Raw genomic sequence first — 14,430 nt, 5'->3', positions numbered from 1 at the left:
TACTGCTATTGTTTCAGTGTGAGTGTTTCACTTATATGAGCTTTATATCGGAGGGGAAGCAAGATGTTAGGTTGCTTTTAGCGTTTTCACAGCTTAGTGCCAGGCTAAGCCCAGTTGGAGTTCCCCCTTCAACAGTATGTTTAACCAGGATTTTTTCCTACTTTGTTTGGGAAAGTGGGATTGGGGGGAGGGTGGGGTTTTGTACACGTTCGGTACACCTGTATGTTTTTATTTTCTTGTATTTTTGTCTGAGGCTTTCTGTGTGTCCACTATTCGAGTAATAACTGTCACAATATGTCATGTTACCAGTAAATAGCAGTCGAAGTAAGGGGGTTACTATGGTTAGCTGGAATGTAAAAGGATTAGGACATCCTATTAAACGAGCGAAGGTTTTCACTCATTTAAGATCTTTATCCTCTGACTTAATGTTTTTACAGGAAAATCATATTAGACCGTCTGAGCAGTCTCGTTTAAGGTGCAACTGGGCAGGACATATTTTTCAATCTACATTTTCTAGCAAGGCATGAGGGGTAGCCATTATAATTAAAAAGAATATACCTTTTCAACATGTAAAAACTATCAGTGATGATGGTGGCAGATTTCTAATTGTAACTGGACAACTTTACTCTATGCATGTCACTCTGGTTAATATCTACGGTCCAAATGTTGACGATGCAGGCTTCTTCCGTAAAATATTTGATAAGCTGCCAGATCTCTCAAATACTAATCTGATTATTGCTGGAGACTTCAATGCAATTTTAGACTGGCATCTGGACAGATCTTCAAAAAAACAATCAAGTCCTTCAAATGCATCAGTCACTTTAAACAACCTAATCTCCTCATCCAACATTGTAGACATTTGGCGATTGCAACACCCAACAGATAGAGAGTATTCCTTTTTTTCCAATTTGCATAACTCATTCACGAATTGACTTTTTTCTATTAGACTCTAAGCTCCTATCAAATGTGCTGGACACCAAATACCATAACATTGTCATCTCAGATCATGCTCCAGTTAGTGTTAACTTAGACTTTAACCAACAAAAACTGCAAACGACTTGGAGGCTCCGTCCTTATTTAATTAATGATGCAAATTTCTGTAAATACTTGTCAGGTAAAATTGACGAATTCCTTGAAATGAACAACACCTCCAATACTTCAGATTCAAACTTGTGGGAAATGTTTAAAGTAGTCATGAGGGGTCATACTATTTCTTACGAGGCATCATTAAAAAAATCAAGAAACTCAAGATTGGTTGAAATAGATAGCAAGTTATCTCAACTGGAGACACAATATAAACAAAGTAACAATAATCAAATACTGCAGGAAATTATTAATCTTAAATATGAGTACAATACAATCTTAACAAAACAAGTCAGTGATCAACTGTCCCATCTGCGGACACGTTATTTTGAATTTGGAGACAAACCACACACGCTGTGAGCCTGTCAACTTAGGGGGCAGCAAAATAGTAGGGCTATACTTAGAATTAGATCTGGTGCTGGAGATGTACTCACCCACCCAAAACCAATAAATAAGCGTTTTGTGGAGTTTTATCAAGATTTATACAAGTCAAAAGCAAGGGGTGATGTGGATTCTTGGCTTAAAAATGTTCCCCTTCCTAAACTAGATGATGCCTCATGGGAGGCTTTGAATGCAACAGTAACTATAAACGAAGTGACAGATTCTATCCAATCTTTTACTAATGGAAAGGCCCCTGGGCCAGATGGTTTTGGACCAGAGTTCTATAAAAAATTTTCTCGGCAGATATCTCCACTTCTGCTCAGGATGCTGTCCCACTCCACTGAGATAGGAAAACTACCACCAACATTATATAATGCAGACATTGCTCTCATACTTAAACCGGATAGAGATGACACAAACCCGGCCTCTTACCGTCCAATTTCTATGCTCAATATGGATTTTAAGATTTTTACTAAAATATTAGCCAACAGACTAAACCAGTATATTGAATCCCTTATTCACAGAGACCAGACAGGGTTTATTCCAAGCAGATATTCCTTTTTCAATACAAGACGACTAATAAATATCATGTATTACAAATTTGCTAAAGGTTCAAAACAGGCCATTTTATGTTTAGACACCGAAAAGGCATTTGACCAGGTGGAGTGGGGGTACCTGTTTGGAGTGATGGAATCATTTGGTCTGGGAGGCACCTTTGTCTCCTGGATACGGATGGCCTACCTTAATCCAACTGCTTCTATTGTCACTAATCAAAACAGATCACATCCCTTTCCGCTCAAGAGGGGCACCCGTCAGGGGTGTCCCCTCTCACCATTACTTTTTGCGCTAGCCATTGAGCCACTGGCAATTAGTATAAGGGAAAATAAGCTCATTAAACCTATCATTATTGATGTTATTAGTCACAAAATATCACTCTACACAGATGACATTGCTACCTTTTTGAACAGATCCCGAACAATCTGTCCAGTATGTGAGCAATTCCAGCGTTATGGACGTGACACTTGAACTCAAAATGGCAACAAATGACCCAGTGCATGTTTTATTGTCTCCCAGTATTTAAACAGGTGTTGCATATTTTAAGGCTGTACCATACTGGAGAAGTGATAGAACAAGAACAATTCCCATAGTACATCTAGGGCATGCCAGAAAATGCCAATAAAAGATGCGTTATGGATGTGACAGAAAAAGTATCACTTTTCTTGGGTGACTGTACATTTTTATCAAACTCTGTGAAATTGTAAACCTAATGTCGAAATGGAGATATCCATTTGATAGAGGGGTCCAAGGTGAATATTAAAAAATCTTTGTTTAAAATATTTTGTATTTCATGCAGAGTTTCGGAAGGAAAAGTCAGCGTTATGGATGTGACGCGTCTGAAATAGACATGGCATATGTTTAGAAAATCAGCAATTTAACCACCATAACCCTTTGAAAAACTCTCTAAATATCAGCTAAAACTATCAAAATTCTTAAATAATATTTAGGATGGCTATTGTTTTGCTGTTTTGTGGATTTTAGCATACATTTCTGTGGCTTGTGGCAATAATATAGAATTGTACATGATCAAAGTTGATTTTAGCTTGGGTTTTACATTATAAGAAAGAAAGACTGACAGTGACATATTAGGTTGGTTACAAATTGGTTCAACTTATTCACATCTGTAAAATACAGGCCTAGGTGATATCTCTGGGAGTGGTTTTGATGTATTACATGTTGCTTTATTTTTGCATGGTGAGGTTGACATTTACATGGAATTGCCCATTTGCTCGATCTGATAAATGAGTTTGGTATGGTTTCGGGATACACCATAAACTGGCAAAAAAGCGGCCTTCTGTCACTCACAACTGATTTAGATCCCTCATTCGTGACCTCAACTCAGCTGAACATTGCAAAAATCAGTGTTAAATACCTAGGTGTTAAACTCACTAAAAAAACAGTTACTTTTTAAATATAACTTCATGGAGAGATTAGACGCCCTGAAAAAGAATATTGAAAAATGGAGAACATTGCCTCGGTCATTGATAGGCCGTATAAATACAATTAAAATGGTCTCTTTGCCAAGATTCCTTTATTTGTTTCAAAACATCCCAATTTTTATCCCAATGTCCTTTTTCAAAATGATTGACTCTGTGATTTTACCATTTATCTGGGGATATAAGGCACGCAGAATCTCTAAACAACATCTTCAAAAGCCAAAGGAATTTGGAGGCCTAGGCCTACCATGTTTCCTACATTATTACTGGGCCACTAATAGCAGAGCGATGGTATATTGGCAACGGGCTAATAATCCTGATCCACAGACTGAGATACCATCCTGGTTAGCAATAGAACAAGGTCTACCCCAAAAAACCTCCCTCAGGGCAATTCTCTTTTCATCACCAAGGCTGAGAGCCTCTTGTAAGGGAGAGCATTACACGATATCTAATGCTCAAAAAATTTGGATGCAAATCAGAAAATTTTGTGATCTTCCAAAGACATCAGTGCATGCCCCTATATGGCATAATCATGCCTTTTTCCCTTCAAACACAGATGCAGTTTTTAAGGAATGGAGTAGGAAAGGAATAGGGTCCATAAAAGATCTCTATGTTAATAAACACCTATGTTCATTTGAATTATTACAAAAAAAATAACCTGCCACAATCAAACTTCTTTAGGTATTTACAGTTACGTCATTACATAAGACAAAATATTTAATCATCTGACTCCCTGCCAGAAGAAAATGCTATTTTTAAGCTCTTACTTAGCCCACCCGAAGTGAAAGGTCTGATTTCAAAATTGGTTTGTACTTTCTCTCACAAACTTGCAGAACCTGCTGTTAAATTTAAACAAATGTGGGAGGCTGATCTTAACATCACGATTCAAGATGAAATATGGAAACAAGCTTTAAATGACATTCACCATTGCTCAGTTAATGCTAGGTTACAGTTGATTCAATTTAAGGTCATACACAGGTTACACTATTCAAAGGTTAAGCTGCATAAAATCTTTCCCCAAACTTCCCCCGTGTGAAAGGTGCAAGAAATCAGATAGTACACTTGCACACCAATTTTGGCTGTGCCTTGAGATTCAGAATTTCTGGTGTTCAATTTTCAGATGGTATTCCCATGCACTTAAAGTAAATCTGGACCCTGACCCTGAAACCGCTGTACTTGGCATCTCTAACACTTTGGACAACATGGGTCGAAATGTTAGTATGGTGGTGGCTTATGGTATGGTCATAGCAAAGAGATGCATTTTGAAAGTGTGGAAATCTGACTCACCACTAGGCTTGGGCGGTATGGTGAAAATATCGTGTACCGCGGTACGACAAAATACCGGCGATATATTTTTAATACCATCAAAAATAAATATATTTGTATTTTTATCCAACTTACTCAAAACGACTGCAATGTCATTTTATTATAGTACAACCGTCTCTGGTACAGCGCACGCACGCCACTAGATGGCAGTTTGCGGGTCAACAGCAAAGATTCTAGAATCTTTGGTCAACAAGCAGCAGCGACAGTTGGCCCAGACATACATGTAAGGCCCAGTCAGCGCGTGAGGATGGCGACTGCAAATGATGGCGGTGCGGAATTAGTCAAAAAGGCCAATGTCTCAGCCGTTGTCTGGGAGCATTTTAGTTTTCTGCCGAATGATAAAGGTGAGCCAAGCGGAGCGTGCACAGGCAGAACTGTCAGTATATGCGCAAGAGGACACAATCCATGCTGAAGAAAACCCGTTTGAATGGTGGAAACTGAATGAAACACGTTTGCCAATGATGTCAAAAGTTGCCCACAAATACCTCTGCATATGCGCGACAAGCGCTGCATCTGAGTGCGTATTCAGTACAGCAGGAAATATGGTCACACCACAGTGTTGCCAACTGAAGTCAGATAAAGTAAATATGCTGGTGTTCTTGGCAAAGAATGTTTGATAGAAATTAAGAATTGCTTGTGGCCTACCACTACCAGAAATGTAAATTTAAGTTAGCGAATTATTTTCATTTAGGCTATTGGGAGCATGGGGCTCCATGTATGGTTTCTGTTCATTGTTTCTGCCTTGGATTGGCTATTGCACTGAATTGCATTATGTTTCGAGTTCTCTCCAATCACTCAGCTAAGGATGCTAACCCGTTTGCTTTGCATAAAGAGGCTTTTAGTGCATTCCTAATTTTCTTCTAAATGGGCACAGCCTACTAGCAGCCCGAAATAGCTTTATTGCATTACTTGTATAGCCTATTTGCCTGTTTGAGTGGAAAAAAGCTACCTGTTATTGCTTGAATTAGGCAAATTATTTTCTTTTGATTTACAAAAAGATGTGATTTGAACTCACACGCAGTGTTTTGTTTTCTGATGGCTTTGTTGGCGTTTGCACTTCTTATTTTTATTAATGTGTGTCTTTATTTCCAACATTAATATAGGCCTACTTGATTGCTTGGCACGGAGTTCAAAAACATGTCATCCTGGCAGTTTAAATAAATGTCTTTAAACATTTCAACTGTTTGTTTTATAAATGTCAAATACAGAATATCTAAAACAGAATAGATAACAAAAAAATAGAATAACAAAGAAACAAATTACTACAGAATGTGAAGAAGATACAAAATAAAGCCTACAATAGTGTATATATATATATATATATATATATATATATATATATATATATATATATATAAACACCACAAAAAACGTAAAATACCGGCATACCGGGGTATTTAGTCAGGAATATACTGGGGTATGAAAAAAATGGATACCGCCCAAGCCTACTCACCACCTAAGTTTGAAGCCTGGCTGAGGGAGCTGGTAGGAGTCCTCCACATTGAAAAACTGAGATATGAAATATCTGACAACTTACAGAAATTCTATGGTGTATGGAGACCTATCCTGGAGTACTTGAATCTGTAGTTAACCCCCCTAAAGAGTACCTATTCTGGCATATTTGATGCACTCAAGTGGTCATTCAACTCTGACATTATATTAAGCCTCTTTGTGTGTTCTTTGTTGTGACATGTTATGGTTTGTGTCAAGTTGTTATTATTTTTATGTGTATTGAGTATTTTGTTTTGGTATGTTATGGTTTGTGTCTAGTGTTTATTTTTTTATTTATTATTATTATTATTATTATTATTATTATTTGTGTGTGTGTATTCCTTGTTACTTTGAAAATTGACAATAAAATATTTTTTAAATGAGTGATTGTTTACTTCCACATGCACATTTATTTTTGCTCAAAAATCCCCCCAGTGGTGCCATTTTTTTTTGAACCAGGCCATTTCTCTTTGTTAATCACACAGCAATGATGCATGTAGATCTTCTTTATGTGTTTATCAAATTCAGAACCTAGGCATACAAATGTGAACTTTCTCTGGACAGCTACAGTGGTGCTTGAAAGTTTGTGAACCTTTTAGAATTTTCTATATTTCTGCATAAATATGACTTAAAACATCATCAGACAAACAAGTCCTAAAAGTAAATAAAGAGAACTCAGTTAAACAAATGAGACAAAAATATTATACTTGGTCATTTATTTATTGAGAAAAATGATCCAGTATTAAATACAGTGCCTTGAAAAAGTATTCATATCCCTTGAACTTTTTCACATTTTTCCACCTTACAACCACGAACTTAAGTTTTTTATTGAGATTTTATGTGATAGACCAACACAGAATAGCACATAATTGTGAAGTGAAACGAAAATGATAAATGGTCTTCAAAATTTTAAACAAATAAAAATCTGAAAAATGTGATGTGCATTAGTATTCAGCCCCCCTGCGTCAATACTTTGTAGAGCCACCTTTTGCTGCAATTACAGCTGCAAGTCTTTTGTGGTATGTCTCTACCAGCTTTGCACATCTAGACACTGAAATTTTTGCCCATTCTTCTTTGCAAAATAGCTCAAGCTCAGCCAGATTGGATGGAGAGCGTCTGTGAACAGCAATTTTCAAGTCTTGCCACAGATGCTCAATGGGATTTAGGTCTGGACTTTGACTGGGCCATTCTAACACATGAATATTCTTTGACCTAAACCATTCCATTGTAGCTCTGACTGTATGTTTAGGGTCATTGTCTTGCTGGAAGGTGAATCTCCTTCCCAGTCTCAAGTCTTTTGCAGCCTCCAACAGGTTTTCTTCAGGGATTGCCCTGTATTTAGCTCCATCCATCTTCCCATCAACTGTGACCAGCTTCCCTGTCCCTGCTGAAGAAAAGCATCCCCAGAGCATGATGCTGCCACCACCATGTTTCACAGTGGGGATGGTGTGTGCAGGGTGATGAGCAGTGTTAGTTTTCCACCACACACAGCGCTTTGCATTTAGGCCAAAAAGTTCAACTTTGGTCTCATCTGACCAAAGCACCTTCTTCCACATGTTTGCTGTGTCCCCTACATGGCTTCTGGCAAACTGCAAACGGGACTTCTTATGCCTGTCTTTCAACAATGGCTTTCTTCTTGCCACTCTTCCAAAAAGGCCAGATTTGTGGAGTGTACAACTTATAGTTGTCCTGTGCACAGATTCTCCCACCTGAGCTGTGGATTTCTGCAGCTCCTCCAGAGTGATCATGGGCCTCTTGGCTGCTTCTCTGACCAGTGCTCTCCTTGCTCGCTCTGTCAGTTTAGGTGGATGGCCATATCTTAGTAGGTTTGCAGTTGTGCCATACTTTTTCCATTTTTGAATGATGGATTGAACAGTGCTTCTTGAGATGTTCAGAGCTTGGGATATTTTTTTATAACCTAACCCTGCTTTAAACTTCTCCAAAACTTTATCCCTGACCTATCTGGTGAGTTCTTTGGTCTTCATGATGCTGTTTGTTCTTCAGTGTTCTCTAACAAACCACTGAGGCCTTCACAGAACAAGTGTATTTATACTGAGAGTAAATTACACACAGTAGGACTCTATTAACTAATTAGATGACTTCTGAAGGCAATTGATTGCACTGGATTGTGTTTAAAGGTATCAGAGTACAGGGGGCTGAATACTAATGCACACCACATTTTTCAGATTTTTATTTGCTTAAAATTTTGAAGACGATTTATCATTTTCGTTTCACTTCACAATTATGTGCTACTCTGTGCTGGTCTATCACATAAAATCTCAGTAAAAAACTTTTAAGTTTGTGGTTGTAAGGTGGAAAAATGTGAAAAAGTTCAAGGGGTATGAATACTTTTTCAAGGCACTGTATCTGCGAGTGGCAAAAGTAGGTGAACATTTGCTTTCAGTATCTGGTGTGACCCCCTTGTGCAGCAATAACTGCAACTAAACATTTCCGGTAACTGTTGATCAGTGCTGCATACCAACTTGGAGGAATTTTAGCTCATTCCACTGTACAGAACAGCTTCAACTCTGGGATGTTGGTGGGTTTCCTCACATGAACTGTTCGCTTCAAGTCCTTCCACAACATTTCGATTGAATTACGATCAGGACTTTGACTTGGCCATTCCAAAACATTAACTTTATTCTTCTTTAACCATTCTTTGGTAGAACAACTTGTGTGCTTTGGGTCGTTGTCTTGCTGCATGACCCACCTTCTCTTGAGATTCAGTTCATGGACAGATCTCCTGATATTTTCCTTTACAATTCACTGGTATAATTCAGAATTCATTGTTCCATCAATGATGGCAAGCTTTCCTGGCCCAGATGCAGCAAAACAGGCCCAAACCATTATACTACCACCACCATGTTTCACAGATGGGATAAGGTTCTTATGCTGGAATGCAGTGTTTTCCTTTCTCCAAACATAACGCTTCTCATTTAAACCAAAAAGTTCTATTTTGGTCTCATCCATCCACAAAACATTTTTCCAATAGCCTTCTGGCTTGTTCACGTGATCTTTAGCAAACTGCAGACGAGTAGCAGCGTTCTTTTTGGAGAGCAGTGGCTTTCTCCTTGCAACCCTGCCATGCACACCACTGTTGTTCCGTGTTCTCCTGATGGTGGACTCATGAACATTAACATTAGTCAATGTGAGAGAGGCCTTCAGTTGCTTAGAAGTTACCCTGGGGTCCTTTGTGACCTCACCAACTATTACACGCCTTGCTCTTGGAGTGATCTTTGTTGGTCAACCACTCCTGGGGAGGGTAATAATGGTCTTGAATTTCCTCCATTTGTACACAGTTTGTCTGACTGTGGATTGGCGGAGTCCAAACTCTAGAGATGGTTTTGTAACCTTTTCCAGCCTGATGAGCATCAACAACGCTTTTTCTGAGGTCCTCAGAAATCTCCTTTTTTTCATGCCATGATAAACTTCCACAAACATGTGTTGTGAAGATCAGACTTTGATAGATCCCTGTTCTTGAAATAAAACAAGGTGCCCACTCACACCTGATTGTCATCCCACTGATTGAAAACAGCTGACTCTAATTTCACCTTCAAATTAACTGCTAATCCTAGAGGTTCACATACTTTTGCCACTTACAGATATGTAAGATTGGATCATATCCCTCAATAAATAATTGACCAAGTATAATATTTTTGTCTCATTTGTTTAACTGGGCTCTCTTTATCTACTTTTAGGACTTGCGTGAAAATCTGATGATGTTTTAAGGTATATTTATGCAGAAATATAGAAAATTCTAAAGGGTTCACAAACTTTCAAGCACCACTGTACATTCTACCAACCTGGAGTACTGGAACTATTTTAGATTGACTTGGAACTTTCCAACTTAATTGTAACAGAGCTATCGCCTGACGGAATAAACAAATTTTTTTAACAAATCACCAAAACAAATCAATGAACTGAAACTGAATTGATCAGTGATTTGTTCATATGACTCTTTGTCTTTTTTCTTTCTTTGTGTTTTTACGATACACACACATTAGCACACTGACTCTCACTCATTCGTCTCTCTGGTTCATTCCTTGCCCCCTCACAGCTTCTCACATAGACCTTGCCAAAAGAGGAAGAGGAAGAGCAACTGGCTCACTGGCATGTCATTCGAGCAACTGCAAATGACTGTAGGAGGCTCGAGCAAGAGTAGGAGATTTAGACGACCGTGAATTGGATATGGTCTTATCCAGAAGTGTTTTTAGAGAACGAACAAACCGGAGACCTGCTTTCTTTTATTTGTAGTTACTTGGCATTTCAGTGAAAGGCATAGCCTACTAAATGGACCAGCGACCCCACAGGAAATATCCATCCATCAATTACTGATACCACTTATCTGTCAGGATCATGGGGTAAGCTGGAGCCAAGCCCAGCTGACCTTGTATGAGAGGTGGGGTTCACCCTGGACAGGTCACCAATCTATCACAGGGCTAAGTTTAAACATAGTGCACTATTGACATAAATCTCATTGTCTGTAATAGTTTTCTGTAATATCTGAAACAGCCATGTCATAAAGTGATTCAAATGGTTTCACAAAACTGCATACACGGTGTCTTTTGTAGTTATTAAAAATCCAGGCTACTTGTAGGCTATTTTTATGCATTGTCTTGATAACACTGGCCAATAGAGAATAGGATCGTGATGTCCACCAAAGCGAGCAACGCAAGGCATGGTGGAATTTTAGGACACAGACGCTACGGTAGAGACCAAGTAGTGAAGATAGCACTGCGTTGGTGTTTATATTATCCAGGACTCAACATTAACGGTGGTCCGACTGTCCTGGACAACCAAATGTTTGGTCCAGACAAGTCAAATCCACATCTGCCTGTCCAACTGGATGAGTTGAATATTGTTGAAAATCACCATTTTTATAGTAATTATTCAGGAGTTACATCAGTAAACTTCCAACAAAACTAGTTAAATCCCCTCAGTGATCTGGCCGTGTTATTGGTTACAAAATTCTGGGGAAGCCAAGTCCAGCAGGTGTGTGTGTAAAAATAACCACGTCGTAATATCTAATTATAGATTATTAGACTCTGAATTCATCAAAATCAGAGAAGTAGTGATCAAATACCTCAATAAAATAAATATCTGTGGTGAATCTTCATTTTATTCAGACATTCATTGTATTTTTCTTTTGTATGGTTCACATTAACCATCACAAATGTCGCAAAATATTTTGCGGGAATTTTACGACAGTGTCAAACTCACGGTTTCATTCACAATGTGATTCTGTCACCCTTATAATGTCCAACTTGATTTCTTTCGGTTTCATTTCTTTAAATTAATTTATACTTTAAGTTTTACTGGATTAATTAAGATTTAACTTTATTTCCTCCAGAAGCTTTGAATTTGCGGGCGGCACGGTGGTGTAGTGGTTAGCGCTGTCGCCTCACAGCAAGAAGGTCCGGGTTCGAGCCCCATGGCCGGCGAGGGCCTTTCTGTGTGGAGTTTGCATGTTCTCCCTGTGTCCACGTGGATTTCCTCCGGGTGCTCTGGTTTCCCCCATAGTCCAAAGACATGCAGGTTAGGTTAACTGGTGACTCTAAATTGACCGTAGGTGTGAATGTGAATGGTTGTCTGTGTCTATGTGTCAGCCCTGCGATGACCTGGCGACTTGTCCAGGGTGTACCCTGCCTTTCGCCCGTAGTCAGCTGGGATAGGCTCCAGCTTGCCTGCGACCCTGTAGAACAGGATAAAGCGGCTAGAGATAATGAGATGAGAATGAGCTTTGAATTTGAGTGAGTCTAACTCTTAAAACTGCAGATCAGGTAATGGGTTAGAACTGTCAGTAATGCAATAGAGAGCACTACTTCCAGTCAGACTACAAACATGACCGATCTGAATGACAACACCCAAGAACCACAGCGCCCTCTATCACCTGTCTATTAATTACACCTGTCACTCATTTCCTGGTTAATCAAACCACACCATATAAAACACCTCTCCCACACTGGCTCGAGGCAAAGTATCATTCAGTGTCACCTGTCATACCAAGCCTTGTTATTCTGTCTGCCTTATCATGTCCTCGACCCTCGTTATTGTCTCATTCTTGTTACTCTTTAGTCTAACTCTTATTACTCTGTCTGCCAATCGATTGACTCCTACCTGTCCCTCAACTTCATTTTCATCTAGTGTTTTGGATTTGTTTGCCAGTCTGCATTCCCTGCTCTCCCCTGCACGTACATCCGTAAGTGCCTGCATCCTGACAGGATACTTTGCAGCATATGGATGCAGCAGAGGAGGCATGGCAGACTGCTTTGATCACTCAAGGGCGCCTCTTAGGAGAACATCAGCAGATGCTCGCCAATCTCAACACCAAGATGACTTAGCTCACTGTTATGATGCCGCAGGCCCTCTTAACATGCCCCGAAGCTCCTCCAAGTCCCATGCTCCCACTTCCACGCCCCAAGAAGTACGCTGGGGATGCACTCAGCTGCAAGGGGTTTCTGCTTCAGTGCTCAATGTACTTCTCCTCGCTCCCACACATCTCGGATGAACGCAAGATTGCTGGATTTCTTTCGCTTTTAACCAGCAAAGCGCTACAATGGGCCAGCGCAGTGTGGAGGAGCGGAGGCGAACACATCACCTCCTACGACAGCTTTCTGGAGTTATTCAAGCGTGTGTTCCATCATGAACCAGAGGTAATTGAAGTTTGCGAGAGCCTACTCATCATCACCCAAGGTTCAAGGAGAGTCGCCGATCGTGCCCTAGATTTCCGGACTCTTGCAGCCACCAGCGGATGGAATGAGCCAGTGTTAAAGGAGGTGTTTCACCAAGGACTTCATCCCTCAGTATTGAGTGAACTAGCATGCTGCGATGAACATCTCACTCCGGACGCTCTCAGTGATCTCACCATTCAACTAGACCATCTGCTATCCAGCCACCCATCCCTCCGGGAGGAAGCCAAGCCTGCCATGACCTCTGATTCTCCCTCTCCCATGGAAGTTTCTTTTGCTCGCCTGAAATGCTCCGAATGAGATGGGAGAAAGGAGGGCTTGTGCTTCTATTGCAGGAGTTCCAGTCACCTTATCATCCAGTGTCCAGTCCACCCGCCACGAACCAGCTCCGAGGAGACCAAGGCTGATTTGGTGAGTCCCATGAGATCACTAGAAGCTTGATCTTTCAAGCATCCAGTATTACTGAAACTGTCTTCCTCTACCCATGTCCTACAGCATTTATCGACTCGGGGGCAGAGGGAATTATCGCCAGCTCAGTCATCCAGAGGTTCAATCTGCCCACAAACTCACTGCAGAGCCCACTCAGCATCCAGTCCATCGATGAAGGCCCCATAGGGGAGGGCCTCGTCTCCTCCCGGGCTGCTCCCGTGCATATTCAGGTGGGAGCTCTTCACTCTGAACAAATCTCACTCCTCGTCACAGCTACTAAGCATCATCCGTGGCTACAGCTTCATGACCCACTCATCTCCTGGCAGAACAAGGAGATTCTCCACTGGTCCCCAACATTTTTCCAGAACTGCCTCCGACATTTTCAGTTAAATCTTTCCTCCACCTCCATAGAGAGTCCTCACCCTGAATCCCTGGAAGGGATCCCTGTGTGCTACCTGGACTTAGGGGAGGTGTTCAGCAAGGGCAAAGCATGCAACCTATCCCCACATCGTCCATACAATTGTGCCATCAACCTCCTGCTGGGTACTTCTCCCCCATGCAGCCACGTTTACCCTCTGTCCAAGAACAAACAAGCTGCTATGGAAGAGTACATACAGGAGGCCCTCAGGCAGGGATACATATGCCCGTCCATTTCACCAGCATCAGCGGGATTCTTTTTAGTGGACAAGAGAAGGGGCAGACTTCATCCATATATACACTTTTGAGAACTCAGACATCAGTGAAATACCTGTATCCACTTCCACTTGTGCCCTCTGCATCGGAACAGCTCTACAGTGCCACGATCTTCTCCAAGCTTGACCTACATAGTGCCTACAACCTGGTCCACATCCACGAGAGCAATGAGTGGAAGACCACCTTCAGTACCAGCCATTTTGAGTACCGGGTCATGACTTATGGCCTCTCTTCGATACCAAGCGTGTTCCAGTGCCTAATTAATAACGTGCTGCAAGACATGTTGGGGAGATATGTCATCAATGACATCTTGATCTACTCCTCTGACAAAGAGTGTCATCGAA

Source organism: Neoarius graeffei, chromosome 13 (assembly GCF_027579695.1).
Source record: "Neoarius graeffei isolate fNeoGra1 chromosome 13, fNeoGra1.pri, whole genome shotgun sequence".
Classification (NCBI taxonomy): domain Eukaryota; kingdom Metazoa; phylum Chordata; class Actinopteri; order Siluriformes; family Ariidae; genus Neoarius; species Neoarius graeffei.
Note: the sequence above shows the minus strand (reverse complement) of the source record.